Here is a 24,609-nt window from a genome sequence, read left to right on the forward strand (position 1 = left end):
TTCTATATTCAAAACTTTTATTATCAAATGCACAGAGAAAACAATTAGGCAGTCGCTGGCAATGAAATGCTTGAGTCACAGGCTGTCTTCTAACAATACTCAAGAATTAAAAAAAAAATTTGCATAAAATGGTGTAAAATAGAATGTCAACATTTTTATTTTTATATCTAAATATATATATCCAGCTTAAGAAAGAAAAAAACAGTAGTCCAATTTTGATAAAGAAGGAAAGAGAGAGAGAATGAGCGTGGATTGAACTGAAAATTAAACATTAAAAGAGTCTGGCTAATAATTAATCAATAATTAACAACCGGTTCAATGGGAAAATGTTCTTGGATCAAATCCAAGCTGTTCAAAGATATCAAAATGCTCAAGAAACTCCAGGTGGCGGAAGTTACATATGTTTAGATAGAAAGAAGTTTCACAGTCACTGGAGAGTCATCTCTAGTGACACCCAGCAACCGTCAAAATAAAAGCACAGCGTCTTTCGACTCAACCAGAGCCTTGTGGGTGTGTCATGGTTTCATCAGTGGATAAAACATCTTTTCATCTTGGACACAATGTCCTCAAGAACTGAAAAGCAGTGAGTAACCATTCCCTCGCCCAGTATGACCAGTCCAGTGTCATCCAGAAGAATGAGTCTGCAGACGTGTGGCAGCTTCTCAACAGAGGCCGTGGAGGATTTCTGAGGATGGGGGGGGGGGGGTATAAACATCTTTCTGTTTTTATATTGAATCGATTCGAACTCCATCATGAAAACATCTTTCTCCTGAGGAAAGTCTGTTTTTGAATATACTCAATGTACAACCCAAGAAAAATTAGAAAACATAAAGGCCCTGATTCTATCTGCAGAGACAAGCCAGCACATGTTCAGCTGACCTATATGCTGTTTGTCTGTTCTATATGAAGATGCTGCTGCTGCACGTAGCTGTGTTGTGTCATCAGTCTGGCTCGGAGATGAACGTCTCACCTCCTTCCCCCTCCCTGTTATTGTGGAGCCCTGTCACGTTGGATGACGTCCAACCCTTACGACGGGAACAGCATGTCCAGACACGTACTTTTTTAAAGTTATTTCAGTCCAATGCAAGAATCTGCCTCAGAGCAACATTTCAAAACAAGATGTTCCCGACTCCTGATGCAGCACTTACCAGGAATGTGAGGCGGCGTCAGAACAAGCTGCACCTCAGCACGTCGTCTCCCTGCAGACACACACAGAGAGATGAAGCGTGAACAACACAGCTGCTGTTGAGCTGTGGATGCAGAATTTTTTGCTCTGAAAATGTCCTGCAGACGTTTTCCAGCACATCGTCTCTGGAAAAACTGATTTTGTATGTTTTAATAAATCTCTCTCCTCTTTTTTCCCCATTCAACCAAACTGGTCGAGGCAGACGTCCGCCCACTCCTCCGGTAAACAACGGTTTTCATCTACCACAGTTTTTGCTCATTGTGCAACAATAATGTTTGTCTCTCTATGTATTCATCTATCTGTCTATCTATCCTTTTATCTATCTATCTATCTGTCTATTATATTTCAGCAATGCAGAGCAATGAATTTGAGGAAATATTCATGGTCCACTTAGGTTGATCCATCCATAAGTTTGTATAATGAATAGATACCTGATAGGAACCCGATCCATCCCCCATAGACTGCATCTAAAGATGGATGAAATTATAACTTTCCAAAAGTGAAGCCAAAGCATCTTGATCGCCCCCTGGTGGCTGGCTGCAGAACAGGTCATAAACCCCGCCTCCTCTACGTTTGCTCCAAATTATTTGCAAAGCTCAAGATGTTTTTGATCTGATAAATAAATGTTAGCATTCTGACAGGTTAAACTAAGATTGTGATCCTGGTAAACATTGAATTAGCATGTTAGCATTTAGCTCAAAGTACCATTGTATGTCACAAAGAGAAGTTTTTATTCTTTTTTTAACCTCCTCTACTTTTACCAGTTCTTTTTTTATCCCCTTCAAACAGCTGAAGTGATTCTCTGTTAGTTCCTCCATCGGCCTGGATGCAGCCTCTGCCTCCTATAGACGACCCCCCCACACACAACATGTCGTGTGCATTGTGTGACACGCTCTCATTGAGATAACAAAGTAGGCCAGTGCTGTTTTAAAAGGCTTATTCCCTCCTCGCTGACATTCTGGTTCCACTTCCATGACGCAACCCTCTATAATACGCAGCTTATAGCCGGAGAGAGGTCTACTGTTAAAAATGCATGTAAACAGCACTTAAGGCTGCGTCAGGTCTGCGGGCTGTGATTGGTTGATGCAATATGAGAGAGTTCAGGGAGAAAGGAAAAACAGTTGTCTTTATTTCCCTGAAATCCAACAGAAATCCCCTCAATAATCCAGCCGACTCCCCAGAGACATTCAACAACTGCAGAGAGAGAAAGAAAACACACCCGCCCACACACTGCACGTTCTATTGAAAGAATTCGAGGCAACTCACACACACACAAAAACAAAAAAAGAGGCTTTTGGGCGATTGCAGAATCCTGGCTTAAAGACGTAGGGAGGGATTTAAAGGAGGAGAGTGTTTGTAAGAAGTGTACAGCACGGCGGATGGTGTTAAACTCAGGATAAAACCAGATTTACATTTGTACAGAAACATTGATGAGAACAAAGAGTTTCATACACGAGACGTCCACCTACACACATGAGAAATCAAAGGCACGGCTCGTGAAACCAGTCGTTCTGATGGGAAACTGATGTTTACCAGATCAAATCACTACCAAAGAAGGAAAATGTCGATTTTCGTTTGAGTTTTAAAAATCTGTTGTGGCCAAACTTAAGGTTATTGAATATATTGCAATATATCCAGATGATTTAAAAGAATAAAAATAACAAATCATACATTTGTTCAACGTGAAATTTAAGTACCGGATGTTTTACATTCAAGAATAAAATTAAGTGCAGACCGATAATAGAACATTGAGCTTTTCACGGAATAAGGATCTTTGACGAAGACTAAAAACGAAACAAACAAAAAGATCAAAATAAAAATCTGAATCTAATTCCAATGTGGTTTCAAAAGAGGTTTGGTTTCTTCCACATGACACGTTTGGGAGCGGTTTCAGACGAAGCTGCTGATCAAAGGTTCGTCACTTTCTTTACATTATGAGACAGGACTCTTATCAGAGGTGTTTACAAAACACACAATCCAGAATCGAGGCTTGGTTCCATCTAAGAGTTTGTTTTGAATTCAGATAACATGATGATGAATCAAACTCCAGATTGATAAGAGGTTAGGTTTGTTTTCATCTGAAATATTGGCACCTTCATTGTTTGGCACAATCAGGCTGATGCTCGGCATCGTGTGGATCCGGCATGAAAACATCCGGGTTCGACTCACCGACCTTTAGCTCTCGGCTGCTCCCTGGCTCTGGGTGTGCACTCAGACGATTGTAAGTCAGCACAGAGATCACCACGCCACTGCTCTCCTATCTACAGCCTTTGCACTCAGGTTGCTCCTCTGCCAAATTGCCCTTGGTGTGGTTTGTGTTTGAGATGGTCGTCCAGCACTGGCACAGAGGGGTGTGTCCGAGCACGGCTGCAGCACAGCCCAGGTGCAGCTTCCAGCAGATACCAGTTCAACCAGTGCAGCACACAAACAGGTGAATAGGTCTTGTTCCTCATGCAGAAGAACTGAAGCAAACAAAACCCACACAGCTTCTGGTAGATGACACGAAAGGTCTGTGTTTTCTATCATCCAATAAATATCCTCACACACCGAGTCTGATGGGTTTGTTCATCAATTTGTTGCGGTAGGAGATAAAATGAAGTGGAGCAGTGAGGATGATTGTGTTGTCACCTCTTGAAAAAAGAAAACATTGGACCCATCCAACCCAGGAGGATTTCCTCACTTCACCAATAAGAAAAGATCATGTTAGGCCAAAAGAACTGGTCAGTGAGAGACAGAACTCGTGATGCCTTGTGACACACACACGGTTGTTTCAGGATATTCAGCACAGTGATTATTCACAAGCTGTAAACAGTGAAAAGGACATGAGGCTGACGTGTTGTTGTTGTCTCTCTGATCTCCTGAATCACAAGCCCTGATTGGTCCACCAAATCTGACGCAGTGACCAACTTCAAACTCAAAATGACTGTGTGGCCTGTTCCTGGCATCAGGTGTTTTGCCGCTGTCAGCGAAACCCCTTCTCTAAATTTAGGTTTGAGGAACAGATGACGGCCGATAATTCACACAAGTGGTCTTTAGCTTGTTGTGCAATCTGATGATGTGAGCACATGTTGTCACCCAGCTGATCTGAGACCAGATCCTGCCTCAGCTGTCGGTGACTGAATGTTCAAAACGAGAGCTTCTTCAAAACCCTGATTCATCACAGTGAGAAGGAACCTTGTGTCTCCAGGTGCTTATTCAGGAATCAAATGATGTCTCAGGAAGACACTGAGGAGATTAAGAGCGGGTTCATTATAAGTGATTACAGAACAAAACCACATCTCTTAAATTAGCCTGGTTGTTTTACACTGAAAGTCACCGAGGAGGTTTTCACACCTGAGGATCCGAACCCGGCTTCACGTGTTGGTTCCATAGTTTCCTCTGACGTGGTTTTGAATTCACGTTGTAATTTAGGGACTAAAGAATTTCATCGACATGTGTACGTCCTGTCGTCGTCACCTACGTGGGCGAAGTCTACATGTAATTGACTCTAACCCTTAACCACAAGGCACTTCAGCAAACATGAGATTGAACATCGTTTCCACTGAAGCCTCCGAAGAGTTCCAGTGAGAAGCTGCTCGATCAGCTGGTTCTGTATCGATATGAGTCAAACAGGACGTTAGACGCTCGAATGAAATCTGGCTCTCTGACGCTTTACGGAACAAACCTCGCTTTGCTGCAGACTTCACCTTTTACCACTCAGTGGAACTTTTGAATGTGCAAAAAAAAAAACAGCAGTGACACATTGAAGGAAAAGGGGAAACACCCAGACAAACTAAATATGAGCATTTAAATGATTCTTACGGTAAGTCTCCTGTGGGAGGCGTCTTTAACCCTTCAGGGTGAGAGACGAACGTTTACAGCGATTTGGGAATCTGTGTAATACCCAGCTCGAGGTCGGGGGGGGATCTACTGATGCACAGGAAGTAAAGTCTTGTGGTAAGTTCAACGTTTTCCAATTGCAAACCCCAGATTTCATCACAAGTCAAGGTAGTGGACGTGCCACTGCACACACACAGCGTTTGATTGACTTTTAGCGACACTAAGCTAAATACAGGCTTTTTCATATTCTTTTATTATTATAAACTCTTTGTTTGTTGCTCCGTCTCGTTGTTTTCTTTTCGCTCACAGGAAGACACACACCTCCTCCGATAACACCAGCTGACCCGAGCACAGCTGGATCTCCAGGCCGCAGCTGCAGCCTCCTCGGTTCAGTCAAATTTATCTGCAAAACCCAGGTCAGAGCAGATCAACACTTTTTTAAATGACAGGAACATTTAGGTACTTTCCTCCAGGTTGAAAAAAAACCCAGTTGATACGGGCCGCTACACAACCCGACGCTCCACCCCGACACTTTGAGAGGCGCTGAGGTCGAAACCAATTCAACAGACTCACAAACGCTGTCGTGCTTTTCCCCAGTCACTTCTAAATCACCAGGTTTTCATCTAAATTCTGCATTTTTATAAAAATACAGTAGAGGACACATTTTACTGTGGATCTGAGTTGAACTGCACTTATTCTACACAATTCTTCTTTACAGGTGTTGGTCAGTCTCCCTGTGAGCAGCTGCTGACTCCTGTGAGGACACAGGTCATCATTCTCTATGTTGAGGGAGCAGAACACAGTCTGAACATTTAACACAAGAGCCAGATGTGATCCTCAGGAGAAGGTGGAGCCCAAAATCGGAGCTAAAAGACAATTGGAGGTAGACACAAACAAATGTCTTTCTCTATAACTCCTATGAATAAGCAGCATGTTTGTATTTACAGAACAGTCTCGTAGATAAGCCCAGTGGTTCCCAGTCCAGAGGTTCCCAGTCTAGTGGTTCCCAGCCCAGTGGTTCCCAGCCCAGTTGTTCCCAGCCCAGGGCCCCCCGGGGGTCACAGGAGACATGGGAGGGATTGAGATGTGATTAATGGGAGAGTGAAGAAAAACAAACTGCTGCAGACGTTTCTTTCATATTTGCGTTCAGGGGGAACTCTTGGAAAGTTTCCCCTCCGGGCCTTATGGTGGGTAAACACGGGCGTCACATCAGTCAGAGCTCTGAACCTCAGTAGAACACATCGTTATTTGGCGACGTCAGCAGCACCTGTGTTTACCGTCGGTTTTCTTTTCAAGATGGCGGCTGTGAGGAACGTCTGTTTGAGCGTCGGACCAGGCTCGGTGCCAGAGGATTAATCTAAGATGAAACCTTTTAATCACAGAACACTGTTTGCTGCACGTTGACGGTTTACATCGTCTCCAAGAAATGAATGACTTGTTGACAAATGGAAATGTTCCTTACGCCTTTAATGTGAATTTAAATGTAAATTCTACAGATTAAAATATAAGCGATCAAAGTTCACAACAACAGTTACAACACCACGTCTGCATCCTAGTTATCTACAAATTCATCTGAGTTTGTCTGTTTGTTTAAAAGATAACACAAAGACTACGAGACAGATTCTTTCCCAAACTTGTGTTGGAGGGTTGGGACCCAAAGAAGAAGCCTTAGAGTTTTGGGGCATGTGCTCTCTATGCAACCTTCTAGTTACCAACTGGTTTCCACTCCTGCTCGATGGTTTGACGGCAGGATTACGCACAAAAAACCCTGAATGGATTTCTGTGAACCTCGAGGAAAGTTGGGACATCGGCTGAAACAGAACTGACTGAATTTTGAGACACATCAGGACAAAAGGGCAGATTCTGGAATTGCATTGCACAAGATTTTGTTTTTTTGGACAGTTCCTCTAACTTCCCAGGGGATCATTTGTGAAGCTTGATGGAAAAAACAAGACATACTATTACAGGACTGCTGGACCTTAGGGGAGGAATGTGCTCTACTTAGTTGAATCATAACTTTTCCTACTTTGTAACTACAGCTGTCTGATAAATAAAGTGAATTTAAAGCCACAGTGTTCTCCACTGATTCATGGTAGAACAAAATAAAACTCCAGTAAAGTACAAGTTCATCTCAAATAAAAGTAAAGTCCAGAACAGCCCTGCTGCGTATTTGCATGTTGTACTTGAGCGTATTGGAGGAGAAGCTGATCCTGGATGTGAGCACGCTCTGAACTGGTGGCTGCTGTGTGTTCTGTGCTCGGGCGGCGTGCTCTCTCTCTGGGAGCTGCTGTTTGCCTTCAGTCAGCTGACGCTGTTTATCTCAGCTCCGCTCACTCTGAGTTTGGTTTTCCACAGAAATGCGTGGGAATGGTGTTGACTGCAGCTCGGCAACGAACACACACACTCACACACACACACGCACACACATACTCACGCACACACAAACACACACACACACACACAACTGTGTATCCAAAACAATAGGAAAACTGGAAGAACCATAGTGATGTGGTGAGCAGGTTGGATCTTGACAGACGCTGACGGCAGTTGCGTTGCCAGCTGCCGGTCGGTTGCTCTCTATTGTGTGTTTCAGGGCAGAGCATCAACATGTACCTGCTATTCAAAGCAGGGACAATGGCCGGGGCCGGACGGCTTTAATGAATCGCAGCTGAAGTGAAAGCAGCTCTCGCTATTCCTGTTTCACCAACCTGGCTTCAAATAGCCTCCAAACAAACACACAATCCCCCCCTTTCATTTCAGTGGTGCACACCCTGATGCAACTAGATGAGTAGATCAGTACCAAATGTTCCCAGAACTCCAGTCCCCCCCCCCCCCCCCCGGCTCTCCAAACCGACGCCTGCCTTTATCCCACTCTTCATTCCTCTCATTCCTCAGCCACAAACACTCCTCCTCCTCCTCCTCCTCCTCTCCACACTGAAGAGCTGCACAAATAAGGGAAACTGCAAAGAAAAAGGCAAAGAAGTAAATAAATGGTGTTTTTTAATAAGAGAGCTGAGATGAAAGGCCCAGGCTGTCGGCTGACATGCGTTTACAGGTATACGACTTTGCCAAAGACAAGCCTGCTCTTGTGAGCTGCCTTTCAACTGCAGCACAGAACATATTGACTCAAGCAGGAAGCAAACACAGTCAGCTGATAGACGATCCGGGAAGGAGAGGCCCGGCCGCTTTAGAGGACGTCCTGTTGAAAAAACACACATCCAGGTTCTGAGAGTTTTTCCAGAAATAAAACTGGAATAGAGAAGAAAAGAAGAACCAGCATGTCGTCAGCGTGACTCTGGTCAGAGGTTCGTGCTGCTGCTGGAAAAGCAGGTGATCATGACGAGGAGGAGGAAAGGTCAGACAACAGGAAGCCGACAGCAAAGTTCAATCCATGATATAAATGCAACACAGCAACATGGAGGAGGAATGTAACTCATCCCGAATTCAACAGGATCAGGTTTTGCTCTTATTCAGAGGACACCGAGTCCAAAAAGAGAAGAGGAGAAAAACCACATCTGAGAAAGACTGAGACGGATATTTATCCCTCATGGTCATTTCCTCTTACGACATTCTTCACGTCTGACTAATGAGATTCTCTGAGGTCACGTTATCCGGTAACTTGACCACGAGTCATGATTGAGGAATTTCAGTGGGTGTTATTGGGACACATTCCACACGGACACCAGCAGACTGATCCTGAAACTGTTGAATCACAAGTTAAACTTTACTCAGAACTCCCAATTTATTCAGCGACAGACTTCCGAACAACAAAACACTTAAGAAACAGGCAAACAGAACCAGCCAGAGGGTTTAAACACACACATCAGAACCTGACGCTGGACAGGAGTGATGAAGAACAGACGGGAATGTCCACTCGTCAGTTGATGCTCCGATAAAACTATTTATTTTACGCCAAAACCTTTTGTGTCGCTGCTCAGGTGGTGGATCCTACACATTTCATTATAAATATGTGTATGTTTGTGTTTTCATGAACAATCTCAACCTTGAACCTGAATGAGAGGTGAGTAGATATTGAATTTTAAGCCCTGGAGTCTGAAGCTTTGTTGACCGTCATTGGGGCCAATTAAAGGGCTCCAGGTGTGGCTGTTGATTAGAGAGACTCCGACCAATGAGAGAGGAGCAGCCGGTGAAACGTGACTCAGCAAACAGGCTGGACAGGGTCACGCATCGTGATGGAGTTCAGATCATGAACTGGAACATTGTGGTGCGAAGCCACAGGGACTGGGGGTCACCTGTCAATCATAAGGTTTGATGAACGATGTGAATCCCTCATCCGACAGCATGAGTCAGCAGAAACCCTCGAGTCCTGGTGTGTTCTCTAATTCACAGTTTTCCCTCTACCGTATTTAAATCAGTATTCTAGCTTTTCATTCAGTTGTCATTGTTGTTCTCCTTCTGTTCACCATGAGGAAACGAAATTAAAAACTTTTCTAAACTCACTTCTCTCAATTGTTTCATGTGAAAGAGGAATCCTTTTGTGTGGAAGGTCCCTTTAAAGAGCAGTGAGTGTTGATCTGTAACGACACGGAACTGGTGCACTGTTCCTTTAAGAGCGTGGGCGAAATAATGTGCACCACATCAGATCCGTGTATTTCCCCCATCCACACAACCCTGTCCTTTAATTAAGTCAGACGTGCATGTGTGTGTGTATGTGTGGTTATGTGTGTGTGTGTGTGTGTGTGTTATTCAGGCGTGTGTGTGTGTGTAGGAGGCAGAAGTTGGGCCAGAATCTGATTCAAAACACAGAAGGTGTGAGATCCGTGCAGGTGGAGCAGGGACCTTTTCCTTGTGGGGGCTGATGTAAAAACACACGTCTCTGAAATGACTCGAGGCCGCGAGGAGGAAATGACTGTGACTGAAGAAAGAGACCAGACACATTCAGTCTGGTAAACAAATCCTCTCAGATGGGTTCTACTTAAATGATCGCAGCCGGAGGCAAATACCTGGTGCTTGAGACACGGTTTGGATGAAGCCTCTGATATTTGATGGGTATTACACCAAAGGAGGGGGGGGGGCGGGCAAAGACGACTCGTGGGATTCCTGTGTCGAGGCATGTGCAAGAAAAACCATCACTTTCCATAATGTTGGTACCAGATCCCTGACGTCTTGGCAGATTGAGGCCACGTCTCCTCAGGGTTTTATGGGTTTGGATCTGGTCCATGAGATTTATCTTCCTCCTTCTCCTCTTTGTAATATCCGGTGTCTGTAAGAGAGCTGCAGGAACAAACCACAGCAGATCAGGCAGAGGAGAAAACACAAGCTGCTGACCTCCTCCGGGCTCCAGTGAAGGGCTCGCTGCATTCCTTCACGCCAGGCGCTTGTTTTTCAGAACTCACTCGGAGGCAAGGACGTCAGTGAAGCCTGAAAAGGCCTCGGATCACTGAGCTAATGCACTGGTGTACTTCAGTCGCCCCCCCACCCCCCCTTTGCATGTGACCACCTGAGCTTGTCAGGTGGAATCCGGGGCACAGAGAGCAGAGCCTTGTTCAAAACCTTTAAAACCGGCCGGGCCGACACATTCTGGAGGAAAAGATCTGAAGGGACTCGACACCGGGGAAGAAGTTCTGAGTTCTGCATCACTTTCAGGTCCATCAGCACAAATGAAGGAAATCAAAATTTAAAAAGTTGATGTCAGTGGTGAAACAGAAAATGAGTAATTCATGTAATTCAGCAGCAACACAAACAGCGGTTAAGGTCAATACGTTGAATCGCCGCCGTAAGTTATAGCCTTTAAGCTTTAGCCCTAATCTAAAAAATCTGGCCTTCATTCAACAGTCTTCAGTCACTTTGTGTGAACTCTTCAAAGATGAGATACCTCGTCACCACATCCAACTTCAGGAAAGAGAGAAGCTCCATGTGTCACGTGACTAGAAACTCAAACTCAGGTGTAATGAGTTCTCCGCCTCCAGCTTTTAAGGGAAAGATCAAAGACTGTTGTTGTACGTCTAAAATGCAAAAAGGCCCAAAATATTTGAATCTCTGCAGTTCAACAAACACATGATCTCACTGAACAAACTGCCTCAGTCCACTGGGGCCCTGTGTATATATATATATGTAATGTACATGTGGAGGAAGGAAACGAGAAGAACAGGTTGATGTTTGGGAAGAGAGGAGTTCTGTGTTTAAACTGCAGGTCGAGGCTTTGGGGGCGTGACAGCTCTGAGCGGTGCTTCTCCTTGACCTTGCGTGGGCGACCTCGGTCACGTGTCGTCACCAGCCTGGGAACAAACACGTGTTGTGCAATAGTAGGAGTAGAATTGACGTTGGCTAATTATTAATAATCATGAAATATGATTATTAAAATAACAATTATTTCTTAAAAATAATCAAAAATGATAAAGCTATTAATTAAGAATAGTAACACATTTTATTAGAAATGATACGGTTATCCATTAATAATAGTTAAAATAATTAATGAAAACAATAAAATTATCAATTAAGAATAATACAAATCTGTAATCATTGCTTATTGTCGCGGGGCACCACCCTGGTTACAGGGACCAACAATTCAATCTTTAAATATCAGTCTCATAATGATAAATGTCAAATCAATAATCTCAATATTTAATATTAATAATTATTTAATTAACAGTGAAGGCTTCTAAGTTCGAGCACAGGCAATCATAATCCAGCTGCAATCACATACATATGCACAAATAATCACAGACTACAGATACTTTAATTACAAAAGCATTTATTAAAAAGGGGAAATAAAGTTAGTGTTATTTAATGTTTCATCATTTTAACAAACTCCGATATTTCAAAGATAAACACAGCAGCAGCACTTATCACAATTCAGAAAGTACATGTAAAACCGGCGGTCTACCTATGTATGTCTGTCATGGTATGCGTGTGTGTCTGTGTCAAAGTGTCTCTCTGTGTGTGTGTGTCTATGTGTGTGCATGTGAAATACAGTTAGTGTTATTTAATGATTCATCATTTTAACAAACTCCCATATTTCAAAGATAACAACAGCAGCCGCTTATCACAATTTAGAAAACACATGTATTCATCAATGTGTATCTGTGTGTGTGTATCTGTCTGTGTCTATCAATGTGTCTCTGTGTCTGTGTGTGTGTGTGTGTGAGAGAGCGAGAGAGAGAGAGAGAGAAAAAGAAGGGGGGCGTGGCGATGACGAAGTCACGTCACATCTAAGATGGCGGCCGATCATGATTCGTGGAACCAAGGCCTAAAAACTCTCAAAATGGCGAATTGACTACAAAACAAGATGGCAGAGCCGTTATGAATTTAGAGCCAGAATGGGAGGAGAGTGAGAGAGGAGGCGTGGCAATAATAGACTCAAAATGGTGGTTTAACTTGCGTTCTTCAAAATGGAGTCTATGTTAATGACACCATGTGGCCGGAGCTCACACTGGTGGTCACATGAATTACACAAAGGGATTTTCAGACAAAGAGAATTCTTTGTCTCTGCTTTGGCGTTCGGCCGCATGGCTTCCAGATGTGTCCAGCCTCTCTGAATATAGATTTAACTATGTCACATGAACTGTATTCTAAATACAGATCGGATGTGTGTATAGGTCGGTTTAGAAGGAGAGAGAGAGAATACAAGGAGAGAGCAAAGCTCTCTAAAAGCACCGTCAGAGACAAGTTACATTTACTTTACCACTCAGCACCCAAGTGGCGTTGTGTGCTGAGGTTTGACCGGTAAAGTATCTTCAACGTTGTTCAAACGGTCACAATGAGCTGGAGACGCTGCTCACGGCGCTTAAAAACTATGGCACAAGGCCGTAACCGGAAACCGGAAGTGGCGAATCGCCGCTAAAACACTAGAGACTCTGCGGTCTCATACAAAACAAATACATTCAAGTATTAAAACAATACGCTACGTATTAGATTAACATCTGCCCAGACAATAAAGCCTCTTACTGTGACCTTCACGGTGTTGCATGCGCGTGTCGCGCGGATATTTCGGAAGTCCAGTGAATAATCGTGGCCGCTCAAGCTCTGTTGCGCTGGTTCCTCTGTCGCAGCGGCGTCGGCCGGGCCGAATAGGAGTAGATTCGTCTTGCTCCTCAACGGGATGAACATCGTCCTTCTTCAGGGATGTGGAGGTCGTGCTCCTCAGCGGAATGAATCTCGCGCTTCTGCAGGGGACGGCTGTGGAAGCCGTTTGTAGATTGTTGGGAAAAGAAAGTAAAGTCCGTGGGGAAAGTGAAACAGTCTGAGATTGTTCCGCGTGCAATTTCCTGTTTGGTCTTTTCAAGTTAAAACAGCAAAGTCCTTTTGAAAATAAAAACGTCGACTGAGATAAAAGACAATGAAAGAAATGAAAGAAAATAACTCTGGTTGCCCCCTTTAGCAACTAAATCATCTGGAAAGACCCGGAGGGGTCTGTTGACGTCTTCAGAGCAGGGAAAAAATGGCTGATAAACTAGAAGTTAAGGTTACCCCCTTTAGCAACTAAAACAGCTGGGAGGCCCCGAAGGGGCCTCATGATGTCTTCAGAGCAGGGTAAAAATGGCTGATAAACTAGAAGTTAAGGTTACCCCCTTTAGCAACTAAAACAGCTGGGAGGCCCCGAAGGGGCCTCATGATGTCTTCAGAGCAGGGTAAAAATGGCTGATAAACTAAAGTTAAGGTTACCCCCTTTAGCAACTAAAACAGCTGGGAGGCCCCGAAGGGGCCTCATGATGTCTTCATAGCAGGGTAAAAAATGGCTGATAAACTAGAAGTTAAGGTTACCCCCTTTAGCAACTAAAACAGCTGGGAGGCCCCGAAGGGGCCTCATGATGTCTTCAGAGCAGGGTAAAAATGGCTGATAAACTAAAGTTAAGGTTACCCCCTTTAGCAACTAAAACAGCTGGGAGGCCCCGAAGGGGCCTCATGATGTCTTCATAGCAGGGTAAAAAATGGCAGCGAGCATTGATGTCTCAGTGGTTTTATTCTACCTGAGAGGTTCTGCCTCCTTGAGGTGCTGGTCATGGGATGATGCTGGCTTTTAGCCAATTGAGTGTCAGAGGTCAAAGGAGAGTGGGAGGGGCCAGGAGCAGAGCAGGGGTTTCTGGGGAGACCCCAGGGATTAAGTTAACACCAGAAGATACAATCTCCATGCTGGGTCTTAGAGGGAGACTTTAGCTGGCTTAATCTTGGCTCAAAGGCCCCGCTTTTACGACCCATTGTGTGTGGTTCCTACCACATGGTTAGTCTGTAGGGACTCTTGCCCAACACACGTATCTCAATTAAGAATCAGTGCAAGTTGCACCATGTCGTCACGTGGGACAGTTTTCCCAGGAGCTTGTCTTCCCCGCAGTCCCACGCCTATCAGGTTTCATCAACAGAATCCAATCCAGTTTCAGCCGACACCTTTTTCCCCGAGTCACATCGGTCAACCTGGATGTTTTCTTTTGGAGGCTCGGGGGGGGGGGGGGGGGGGGGTTGACCTGTTCCTCTTCGTCTCCGTTTCAGAAACGAGGTAAACTAACGTGAGACAAAAATCACGTGAGCAGATAAGTCTCCAGTATCAGCTTCCTGTGATGAGTTGTTGACCTTCGGACAAACTGATGATACAGATCGAATGCTGCGCTGCATCAGCTCGTGTTGCTCATATTTCACAGTAAAGATCTGTGTGAAAGTGGAGCTGCTGTTTGGTAACTGGATGAAAAACCTGATAACCAGAGAAACGAGCTCCGTGTGACCGTGGGTCTGTGTTTGCAGAATGAGCTCATAGCCACAATCGCAGCCCAGAGACGTGATCGGGTGAAAGGCTCTCAGATCGCAGCCCAGAGGGAAATTAGTTTGTTTGTCATTTGGCAGAATTACAGGAAAAACTATGGATTTCCACAAACAGTGGGTGGAAGGGTGCAGTACCAGAAGCGTCCACTGGGGCTGCTTCGAGAAGTTTGAAATCTCCGGGGCTGTGTTTTCGTAGTAGCTTTATTGACGTAGCCTAAAATGTAGGTGAAGATCTGGAACAGGGAGGAGATCCAGGAATTCTGTCTCTGGCCAAAAAGTATAATAAACATGACTATGAGCAGGAAGCAGATGCATTTGAGTGGTAATCTGCTCCGGTTGCTCAAACTGAAGCAACACCGAGCACATGGAGATCAAACGCGGCGCAGCGGTTTGTTCTCACACAGGCCAGATAACCTATCTGAGACTTATCAGAGGAATCAGACTGAGAGGCAGCAGCTGAGGAGGACACAGGTCAAACTCGACAGGAACACAACAACAGGAAATAAATAAATGAAAACAAGGATTCTGGACCTGAATTTAAACTGAACATGACTCGGGAAACAAATCTAACAATACAACAAACTGAACAAACACACATTCATCTTTTAAACAGGCGCACAGTTTGTTGTGAAGCTGCTAAACGTTTTCAGTTGTATGATTCAAACATGTGTCTGAGAGGAGGCATGACATCGCTCGATGGTGGAGTGTGATCTGGTCTTCCTGTTTCCCTGAAGTGTTGGGCATGGGGGGGGGGGGGGGGACCACACCAACCACAGCAATGTGATGGTTGGAACCACTTTTTCTTAAGCAAGCCAACTGATGTCAGATGAGAGTGATGATGATGCTTCTCACTTACTCTAACAGTCCCTTCAATTAAACTCCACAGTTAGTTTCAAACTGTTTTCTTGGCTTCAGAAAAATGAAATACTGATATGAGATTATTTGTGTACTCTTATGAACCGTGCTGCGAGCTGGATCCATATCGGAAGTTCCCCAGCCTCGATGCTGTTATGATCTGTGGCTGAATTATTATGATTTATGATGTGGGGGGGGGATTCCTGTCAGTAACTCGTGACCGGCATCAGAAGAGATGGTCATCTGTCTGTACTGGTCACATGGGAAAACATTTATTTTCTTTATAATGTGTTTACCAAAGAATCCGGTACCACAGATCACTGGTTTCACTGGATTCCCCTGACGTTGGACACAGGAACTCTGCGGCCATGAGGTCAGTGCGTTAGCCGTCATGCTAAATCAATTCAGTGAGCAGAGCAGAAGGAAGCCCTCTGGTCAGCAGCACGAGAAACAAGTGTCTCTCAAGATGTGAACACGGAAAACTGTTGTGCATAACAAATATGTGTGTACACAGACACACACATGTGAGATCCCTATTGAGTCGAGCAAATAGAGTTACACAAACAGCAGCTCGTGCACAAACACTGGGATCAGATGACACTGATCAGGCTCAGTGCAACATGCTTGTGCACACGCTACACGCTACATGACACGTGTTCGCACCTGCAGCTCCAGGTCAGGTGCTTATTGAGATTCTATTAATGAAAACCACGACTCTTATACTTTCTCACTTCAACAGGATGTCATGCAGATGCTCTGCACACAAGCGGCTCCGAAACAGAATGAATTCAATATTTTCCAAGATTAACCCTTCCATCAAAATAATGTATATTTATAGAGCTAATAAAACCAGCGTTAAAAACCAAGACATGCAACTGATCTAATAAGCCAATCCATGATGTAAATACCAAACTGAGCCTGAGCCAAGATAATTGCTTTACATGAGAATCCAAACACCCATGCTGTCATTCTCATGGAGTTTGATCCCATGTGTCTGATTTATCGCCCTGATAAGCTTCATTTAGAAAAAAAATTCCCACATCTTTATGGTTTGATGCTGCATATCCGGCCCCAGCTCAAAATGCAAATGTCACTACGTCCAGTTTGTACGTGTTCCTACTTAATTCAGTTCAAAGAGGATGAACGATAATTAACCACAGAATAAACAGACTTCCAGGAAGTTGGTCACACCTGTTCTGTCCCACTGACGGCTACACCTAGAATAAGCTTCAGGAAATTAACAGCAAGCATGAATCATTTACTCCTTCACTTCAGTTCAAACATCAGAAAACCAATAAAATCAATAAATAACTAATTTACTTCACAATAAATCCCTGACAGCTGTTGTACACACGTCCGACCACACACTGGGGACACTGGTTTGTTTCACACCTGAAGGCCTGAACCCAGCTCCGTGTGGGGACTGTTGTTTTCAAGCTGAGTCGAAAACAAACGTCCGTGTGTGTTGATCCGGTGTCAATGTCCTCTGAGTTTGACATCAGCAGACACTAGACAAATAAAGAATATAATAAAGAATATTGTCGGGCTTGGGCGTCGCTGAAAGGAACTTCACCGAGGACACTGCCGACCTGTCCCTGACCTGATGAACCTCTGTCCTGCCTGTTAAAGAACTTTGATTGAATTGTGCTGCGTTGGGATTTAGACTCTGAAACTCGGGATTAAGTCGTCGGCACAGAGCTCAAAACAAATCACAAATATTTACGATGATGCTGAGAGGATTATCTTTTCCAACGGGCACACATTCAGCTACCTTTTCTTTGTCCGGGCGAGATGTCGGAGGGGCCACACTCACCACACGGCTGCATCCCCCTGTTTCTCTGGTGAAGTGCCGGTGAAGGCCTGGAGCTGGCAGCGCTCTTTGTGTCTCTGCTTATCTGCCGAGCTCTTATTTTGTCTGTGCTGTAATCCTCCCCGTCGTCGCCCGTGGGGAAGGATGAAAGACTTCAGCCCTGACCCAAATGCACAGGAAGACCTTGAGAGACAAAACAATAGCAGAGCTCATAGAAAAGCCCTTAATTAGTGTTTTTTATAGGATTGTGGGTTCGCTCGGTGGCAGGCGCACAACAGAGGAACCACTGAAACCCGTCATTTCATTTGTTTGGTGAAACGTTTATCAGAGCCGGGAACAAAGCCGGTGATTCTGACACCAGGTCATTTTCATTGTCTGCAGATTAACGTGACACTGTGGGAACAGTTTGTCCCGAGGATCAGGTTCATGAGGGCAGAACCACAGACTGTAAGTAAAGATAAACAACAGGGACCATACATATACATTATTCATATTCATTTGAATGACTTCATACCAGTTTCAGAAAAGCATCCAATCGGCAAACTTGGCTTTGATCCTCACAGATAATTTTTTTCGAGAGATGATTCAAAATATTGCAGACTGCTTCCAGATTCTGATATTCACAGAGGTTAGGTATCAGGTAAAAGATCTGTACTGGGTCAGGATCAGAGGCCGAGTCCCAGTTGTGAGTCGTGGGAATTATGGTTTTGCGAGGCACTAGTTTTGTTTTATTGCGGTTGATTGGATTTATAAACTGACCAAACACAACCAGGGTTCACACTTCAGTGATAAGACACCAGCACAAACAGACTGTGGGAATACGGGGGGGGGGGGGGGGGGGGTGCCTGTAGACACATTGTTATTGTTATAGTCTTGCACGTCTCCACCCGTTATCCAGAGATGAGGTCAAAATAACCTGAATACTGACACTGACACTGGTGATGTCAACGTGATAACAACCTGAAACCGTGACAGTGACAGTGAAGTTAAAATGTAAACCGACAGAACCAAGTCGACTCTTCCACTCTGGCTCAGATCGAGCAAAACAAAGTCTCAGCTGACGCGTCCTTGTTCATAAAGTGGGTTAACAGCCACTTCATTGGAGTCACAGCAGTAGAAACTTTCCTCTGGGCTGAAGGGGCCGTCACACGCTGTCTGTGAAAAACAAGAATCCTGAAAACATCTTCACGTGACTGAGCTGAGGTCAGGTCAACAAGGTCAAGTCCACAGCTTCACACAGCGCCAACCCCCCCCCCCATGGAGTTTGAGGTCTGACGAAGCTGGACGACCCAAACGGATCCGAGCCGAACCCAGAACGAGATTAAGAACAAAGACCAGAACCAGAACCAGAACCAGGATCCACTTCACAGGACTCTGGCAGAACGCAGCCCGGTGCTTCGCTCTCAGACGTCTCCTCACAATCACTCAGGAGCCGGTTTCAGACATGACCCCCCCCCCCCCCCCCCGGGGAAAATCCAGACAATCGGCTCTGTTACCTTCCAGTACCAACCACACCGCCATGGTAATGACGGCAATTACTGATTGAAATGGTAAAACTAACCATCGGGAACTTTATCTGCTGTGGTGATGTGGTAACGTTCAAACCTGGAGCCCCCCCCCCCAGCAAAGTCTTGGCAAAAAGAAAAAATTCAAACAAAACAATAACAGTGAGACTGGAGGCCATGAGTCAGGATCAACAGTCCATGTTAATCAGAACCTCTTTATCAGCACTGAATGATCGGAATGGCTTCTTCAAATCAATGAGGGGGCCGTGTGTGTGTGTGCGGCTGATGTGTGTGTGTGTGTGTGTGTGTGTGAACGCAGACTTTATCTCAGTAACTTCCGAGAACAAACGCAGTCATGTTGTCGTACTTATTTAGAAGTGAGTCATCATCTTGTGCTCCCTGAAGCGGGGGGCGGGGGGGGGGGGTTTCCGCCTGCCCACCTAAAAGTTGTGTGTTTGCATGAGTTGTAGCTTCTGGTCCCAGGTTGTGCGACCTGCTCGGCCACGTTTCTTTATCAGATTTCATTTTCTTTTGCTGACCAAGTGCTGATCCCAGCTTCAGATGCGGCGGGGGGGAAGAGGAGGTGGTGATGTGGGGGGACGGGGGGGGGGGGGGACGGGGGCTCTATAATTATCCCTCTCACACTATCGTCATCTCTTCGAGTCGTCTTCCAGCTGAAACGAGGGATTTCAACAAACTCCTCCATTCAGCGGGCACTGCCACCCGGAGCATGTGACCCGGAGATGCATGACCGCTCGGGGCCGTGGTGAACCGATGAATCGTTCGTATGAATGACGCACGGCCGCACGCCGAGCCCCCCCCCCCACATCAACCGACGACTATCAGCAGAACGAGCACAGAGACGCTCATTCAGCCGGGTTCAACGGCCGAGCTCCGCCGGGTCGGAGGCCGCAGACTTCAACACAACCGCCGTCGGCAAACAAGAGGGAGGTGGGGTCGGGGGGGGACAAGCTGTAACTGACACTGACCACCTGACCCTCCGCCCACCCGACGGCTCGTCCAGACATAACAACATCACACCTTGAGAGCACTCGGGTCAAACAAGCCCGGGCCTGTCGCCGTTTGACCTCGAGACACCAAACAGTCAATGGAAAGACGCTTTGCCTCCAAGTGATGGATCCTCTGCACACACTGGGCAGGAGGCTCCCAGTGACCGCTCTCCCAGTTCAAACAAGTCCAGTGGAAATGGGTGACCTACTTCTCGGAGGCTTGTCACCCAGTTTCGTGGTGTCGCCGTCGTTAGGGAACCGAGTCGCCGACCAAAAGCAAACGACTGAAACATTTATTTTTCCTATTTTGGTGTTTGTGTTTCCAGGATCATTTCTGAGCCTGGATGAGTTTGTTCACTTTGTTTTTTTGAGTACAAGTTATGAGTTAGTACAAGAAATCAGGTTAAAGCAGGAAATCTATAGAGCTGTGGATACAGCTGCTCAGGGTCCAGGTCTTATCCAAGTACTGTCAATGTTAGGAAAACTACCATCCACTTTGATGGGTTTGAATCTTTCTACTTCTTTATTCTCCTTTCATCAACATCAGAGAACAGAGATATAGATAAACAACAGTTTGTAGACAACATCTTTGAAAATCTGATATCAAACATGTAAATGCGATACGGTGGTAAAGTGGCAGACCAGCCTCGGTGGATTCGGTATGTGACCTCAGCGTGTCCTTCTGGTTTAGACTTGTTTAGGTTCCACTTTGACTCTTTTGGACGTTAGACGTACGGTTACGGTTAGGGACTGGTTTGGACTGGTTATTTTTGGACGGTTACACAGCTGCGGGTGATGTTTCCTTTAATGTGCTCATACTGCCGTTACAGATATAGATATATATATATATATATATATATATGTCAGTGTTTATTCGTGCACAAGCCGAGATGTAAACACCTCCAGCATCTGAGGAGTGAAACTCTTTCTTGAGCTCTTAAGAGGAAGAAATCCAGTTTCTTTCTGCAGGAATAAAACTCTGTTCCCTTTGATTCTGTTTTCCACCTACAAAGACTTTGATGGCAGAGAAGAGACGTGGGTCCACCGCCTGTCAGCTGGTCTCTGGTTCAATACAACTTCAGCAAAGACAGGACTTATCGAGGAGGAGAAAAGGAAGAATAAAGACGTCAGACAGCGACATGTTAATTCTTGATTGCACAGAGGAGTAGCTGAGCATGTCCCGGGCGGTGCAGCAGGGCCTTGTATTCACTGCTTGGGCTGTTTATTCTAAGGCTGAATGTCCTGCCACTTCCTTCCCCTCTGTAATAAGCATGGAATGTTCCTGGGAACACCACGCCCCCTTTCACTGAGCACAACACCCCACTGGCCTCTATACCGAACTGCTCTTTCCTCTGTGCTCTAAACAAACCAGGGCCGGCCGTCCAGCACACAGTGTGCCGAGGCAGCACCGACACGTAGGCGCACAGAAAACACCAGAGAGAAGATTCATGAAGACACTGATACATAACACCAGAGGAGGAAGGATACTCTGTTTAATCAGCTGTCACATCACACAGATTCCTTCACTTATCTGCTCAGTGACAGATCTGCAGGTCAGACACGTTTTATAGGATTTAAATGATTCGTCAGTTGATCACTAATCAGTAAGAACTTTATCAGCAACAACGGTGATCAGCTATTGGTGGTTTAAGTTATTTGAGTGAGTGAGTATTTCGTTTCTGTTTCAGAGTCCTTATCTCTGGAATGTGGATCGGTGGTTCGATGCCAGGAGGAAGTCTCGTCTCACAGTTCACAGATGAGTTAGAGTTCGAGCAGTTAATCAAAAACACAAACATGAAGATCACTCAAGATGAAAACAAAGATTAGCTGCGACGTTCCCATGGAACTGTTAAAGCTGCTGAAGAGCTTTACTCAAAACAACAGAGGGAATAAACATCAACAACTTAATAAACTCGAGTCTCGACTGACAAACAGGAGGTCTCACTCTGTTTTGATATCAAATAACTTCTTAAAACCAAACCGATGAGGAACAAGGGGACTTGAACATCAGTGCTCAGTGATCAGAACTATGAGAAGTGATCTGAAAACTTCTTTGACAAACATTTGTTTATCCTGAACTTCCTGCTTCCTGCTCACCTTACAGTAAATCTTATTCCTCCTTCCTTAAACTCAATCAAGCTGCAGAGTCACTCTCAAAGATATCAATCCACTTCATGTGTGATTAGTTTCTATTTAGATCACTAGGCAGTTGGCCTCATCAACAAGGCCCGGGACCCCCACTTGACTCAGACTTTTATTCCACCCCCACACCTCAAGGATGTTAAATTAACACATTATATTATATTGCATTACATTGCATATTGTAATTTGACACTGTTCACTGTTTCGAATTTTGCATTATATATCTTTTATATATTTTTATTTAGATATGTTTATGTCTAAATAAATGTTACTTTGTATAAACATTAGAAAAAGTGAGTAAATAAGAAGTAAATATTGAGTAAACATATATATATTTTTTTTTTGGTGCTTTTCTTATGTGTTGTATTTATTGTGTTTTTATGTTTCTATGTTCATTGTATGCATCAATAACCAGAGTGAATTCCTGGTAGGTGTAAACCTACTTGGCAATAAATACTTTCTGATCTGATTATTCTCTGAGAAAGGTTTTCTCAAAAGTTGAAAAAATACCAAACTCGCACTGATAAAGAAAGTGAAAACAAACTCCTGCCTCCGCCCCCCCCCCCCCCCCCCCCCACCAACTGAATCTGCTCCAAACTTGAAAGGGTTCTTCCTCGGACCATAATGCATCTCTCCACCAAGTTTCTTTCAAATCTGTTGAGTAGTTTTGTGCGTAGTCGTGTTGACAATCAGACAAACAACAACACAACCTCAAACAACATCAGTATCTGCAGCTCACAGCGACATGATGGTCGACACAAACACGTCTATTAATACAGTTCTCTGGTCATCGGTCAGAGAATAAAGTTTCAAAGAGCGGGATGACTGGAGCATGACACATCACCCAGTGGATCCAGTTTAATCTGCGACAGAAGCGTCCTCCGACCACAGAGAGCTTCATGTCCTGATGAATGACTCTGACCTCTGATCCCGGACTATTTTTAAAGCTTCTATTCGGAGCCATTTTCTTCTGCTCTGCGTCTCGTAACACAAAAGAATATTGTTCAACACACACATAGCTTTGTGTAATGCATGCTATGCAGAGTATGAACGGTACCTGGAAACAAACAAACACATTCCATGACGAGCAGAAAGCATTCGCCCTCATGTTTCACGTATGAGTAACAACGACGTCTTTGAGTCCAGACAACACATCAACATTTGTTGAAACATTTGTTAAACCCTATCCCATAATAATTGATTATTAGTTTGTTATTAATTTACAAAATGGCAAAAACCTTTCCTGGAAATATTTCTCACAATTTGGCCAAAGCGCAGAGAAATCTCTGAAAAGGAAAAAAAAAAATAGCAAGGATATAATTTCCTCGACAAAGTTTACACTAACAAAAGTTCCTCTTTAGTAAAACTTCTTTATAAGACATTTGGTCCCGTGTGTTCTCGATCTGAAACGATATGAGAGCAAAGATAGAAAACTAAACCCAGTCGTGCGTTGTTGAACTCATGCAAACAAAACTCATGCAAATACAAAACTAATAATAACCAGCCTAGGGAAAGGGGCTTTTCTATGTGATGAGAATAGGATGAAACATCCTGATTGACAGATGAGACGGACACGTGATTGGTCGAACCTCCATTCTGCATCCTCTCGATCTCAACTCATCAAACTTGATGAGTCGAGATCAAAGCAGATATTTTGGCTTCATTATTGTTCAGGGGAATGAAGCATGTGGACACTGCATGAATCTTTTTAAAGATAATTTCATATTTACATACATGAACATGAACACACGTGTATAAAACATAGGGCTGCAACCAGATACTAGGTCATATCAGCCGATAGTCACAAGACATATGCAAAATGCATAAGAACTTGTTATATTAATATTGATTAAAGCTCTATTGCAATAATTACTGGTATCGTTTGATGGCCCAGCCCTAGAAAAACACCAGCATCCAACAAGCATGATTATATAACACAGTAAGCAAATAGGTTTGCATATCGTCTTCCTGGGTACACAGCAGCCGAATGCACACAGATCACGGTTCTGACCTTGTGTTGTGCAGACGCTGCTGATTCAGGGTCTGAGCTCATCAAGGCAGAAGCTGCTCTGCTGCCTTTAAAAGGAAATGAGCCGGACCAGAGAGAGAATGAGTCGACTTCACATTCAAAACCAGATTACACAGCAGAAAGTAAATTATATCTGAATGTAGGAATGAGGTGACTGGTGCAGAATCCAGCAGAAGGTCTGCACATGCATGAGTCTGCATCCAGTGGCTTCTTGCACACGGGGGGGGGGGGGGGGGGGGGGGTGTCATTTGAAGTTTGCAGGATTACTCAGAATGAAAATAAGAATTGAGAACTTTGCAGCACCTCATGAAACCTTAAGAATAAAACTAAAGTGATACTGAAAGTAACCTGATGGATCACACTGAGAAACAAGTGTCTGAAGTCACGACCACACGGCCAGTTCTCGGAACCACACATGGAAACAACATATTGCAGTGTGAACTAGGTTTTCACAGCACTGCCTTGAGACCCATTTAGATGTGTTTGGCTCAAAAGCACTTCTGCCCGATAGAGGAAGGAGCTGAGCAGACACCCTGAGG

At 44.6% G+C, this 24,609-nt stretch overlaps 1 long non-coding RNA gene across 4 annotated transcripts; it reads right to left on the minus strand.

Moving 5' to 3' along the window:
* On the minus strand, positions 1-24,266 carry LOC133964722 (uncharacterized). 4 transcript variants are annotated; one of them, XR_009923815.1, is made up of 3 exons: positions 24,053-24,266; positions 1,149-1,199; positions 1-685 (listed from the first exon to the last, which is right to left on the minus strand). It is a non-coding gene; the product is annotated as an uncharacterized LOC133964722 (long non-coding RNA). The 4 variants fall into 4 exon arrangements; XR_009923817.1 differs by lacking the exon at positions 24,053-24,266 and adding an exon at positions 17,346-18,156; XR_009923814.1 differs by lacking the exon at positions 24,053-24,266 and adding an exon at positions 3,360-4,859.
* Between the last annotated feature and the right edge of the window lie 343 nt (positions 24,267-24,609).

Source organism: Platichthys flesus, chromosome 11 (genome assembly GCF_949316205.1).
Source record: "Platichthys flesus chromosome 11, fPlaFle2.1, whole genome shotgun sequence".
Taxonomy (NCBI): domain Eukaryota; kingdom Metazoa; phylum Chordata; class Actinopteri; order Pleuronectiformes; family Pleuronectidae; genus Platichthys; species Platichthys flesus.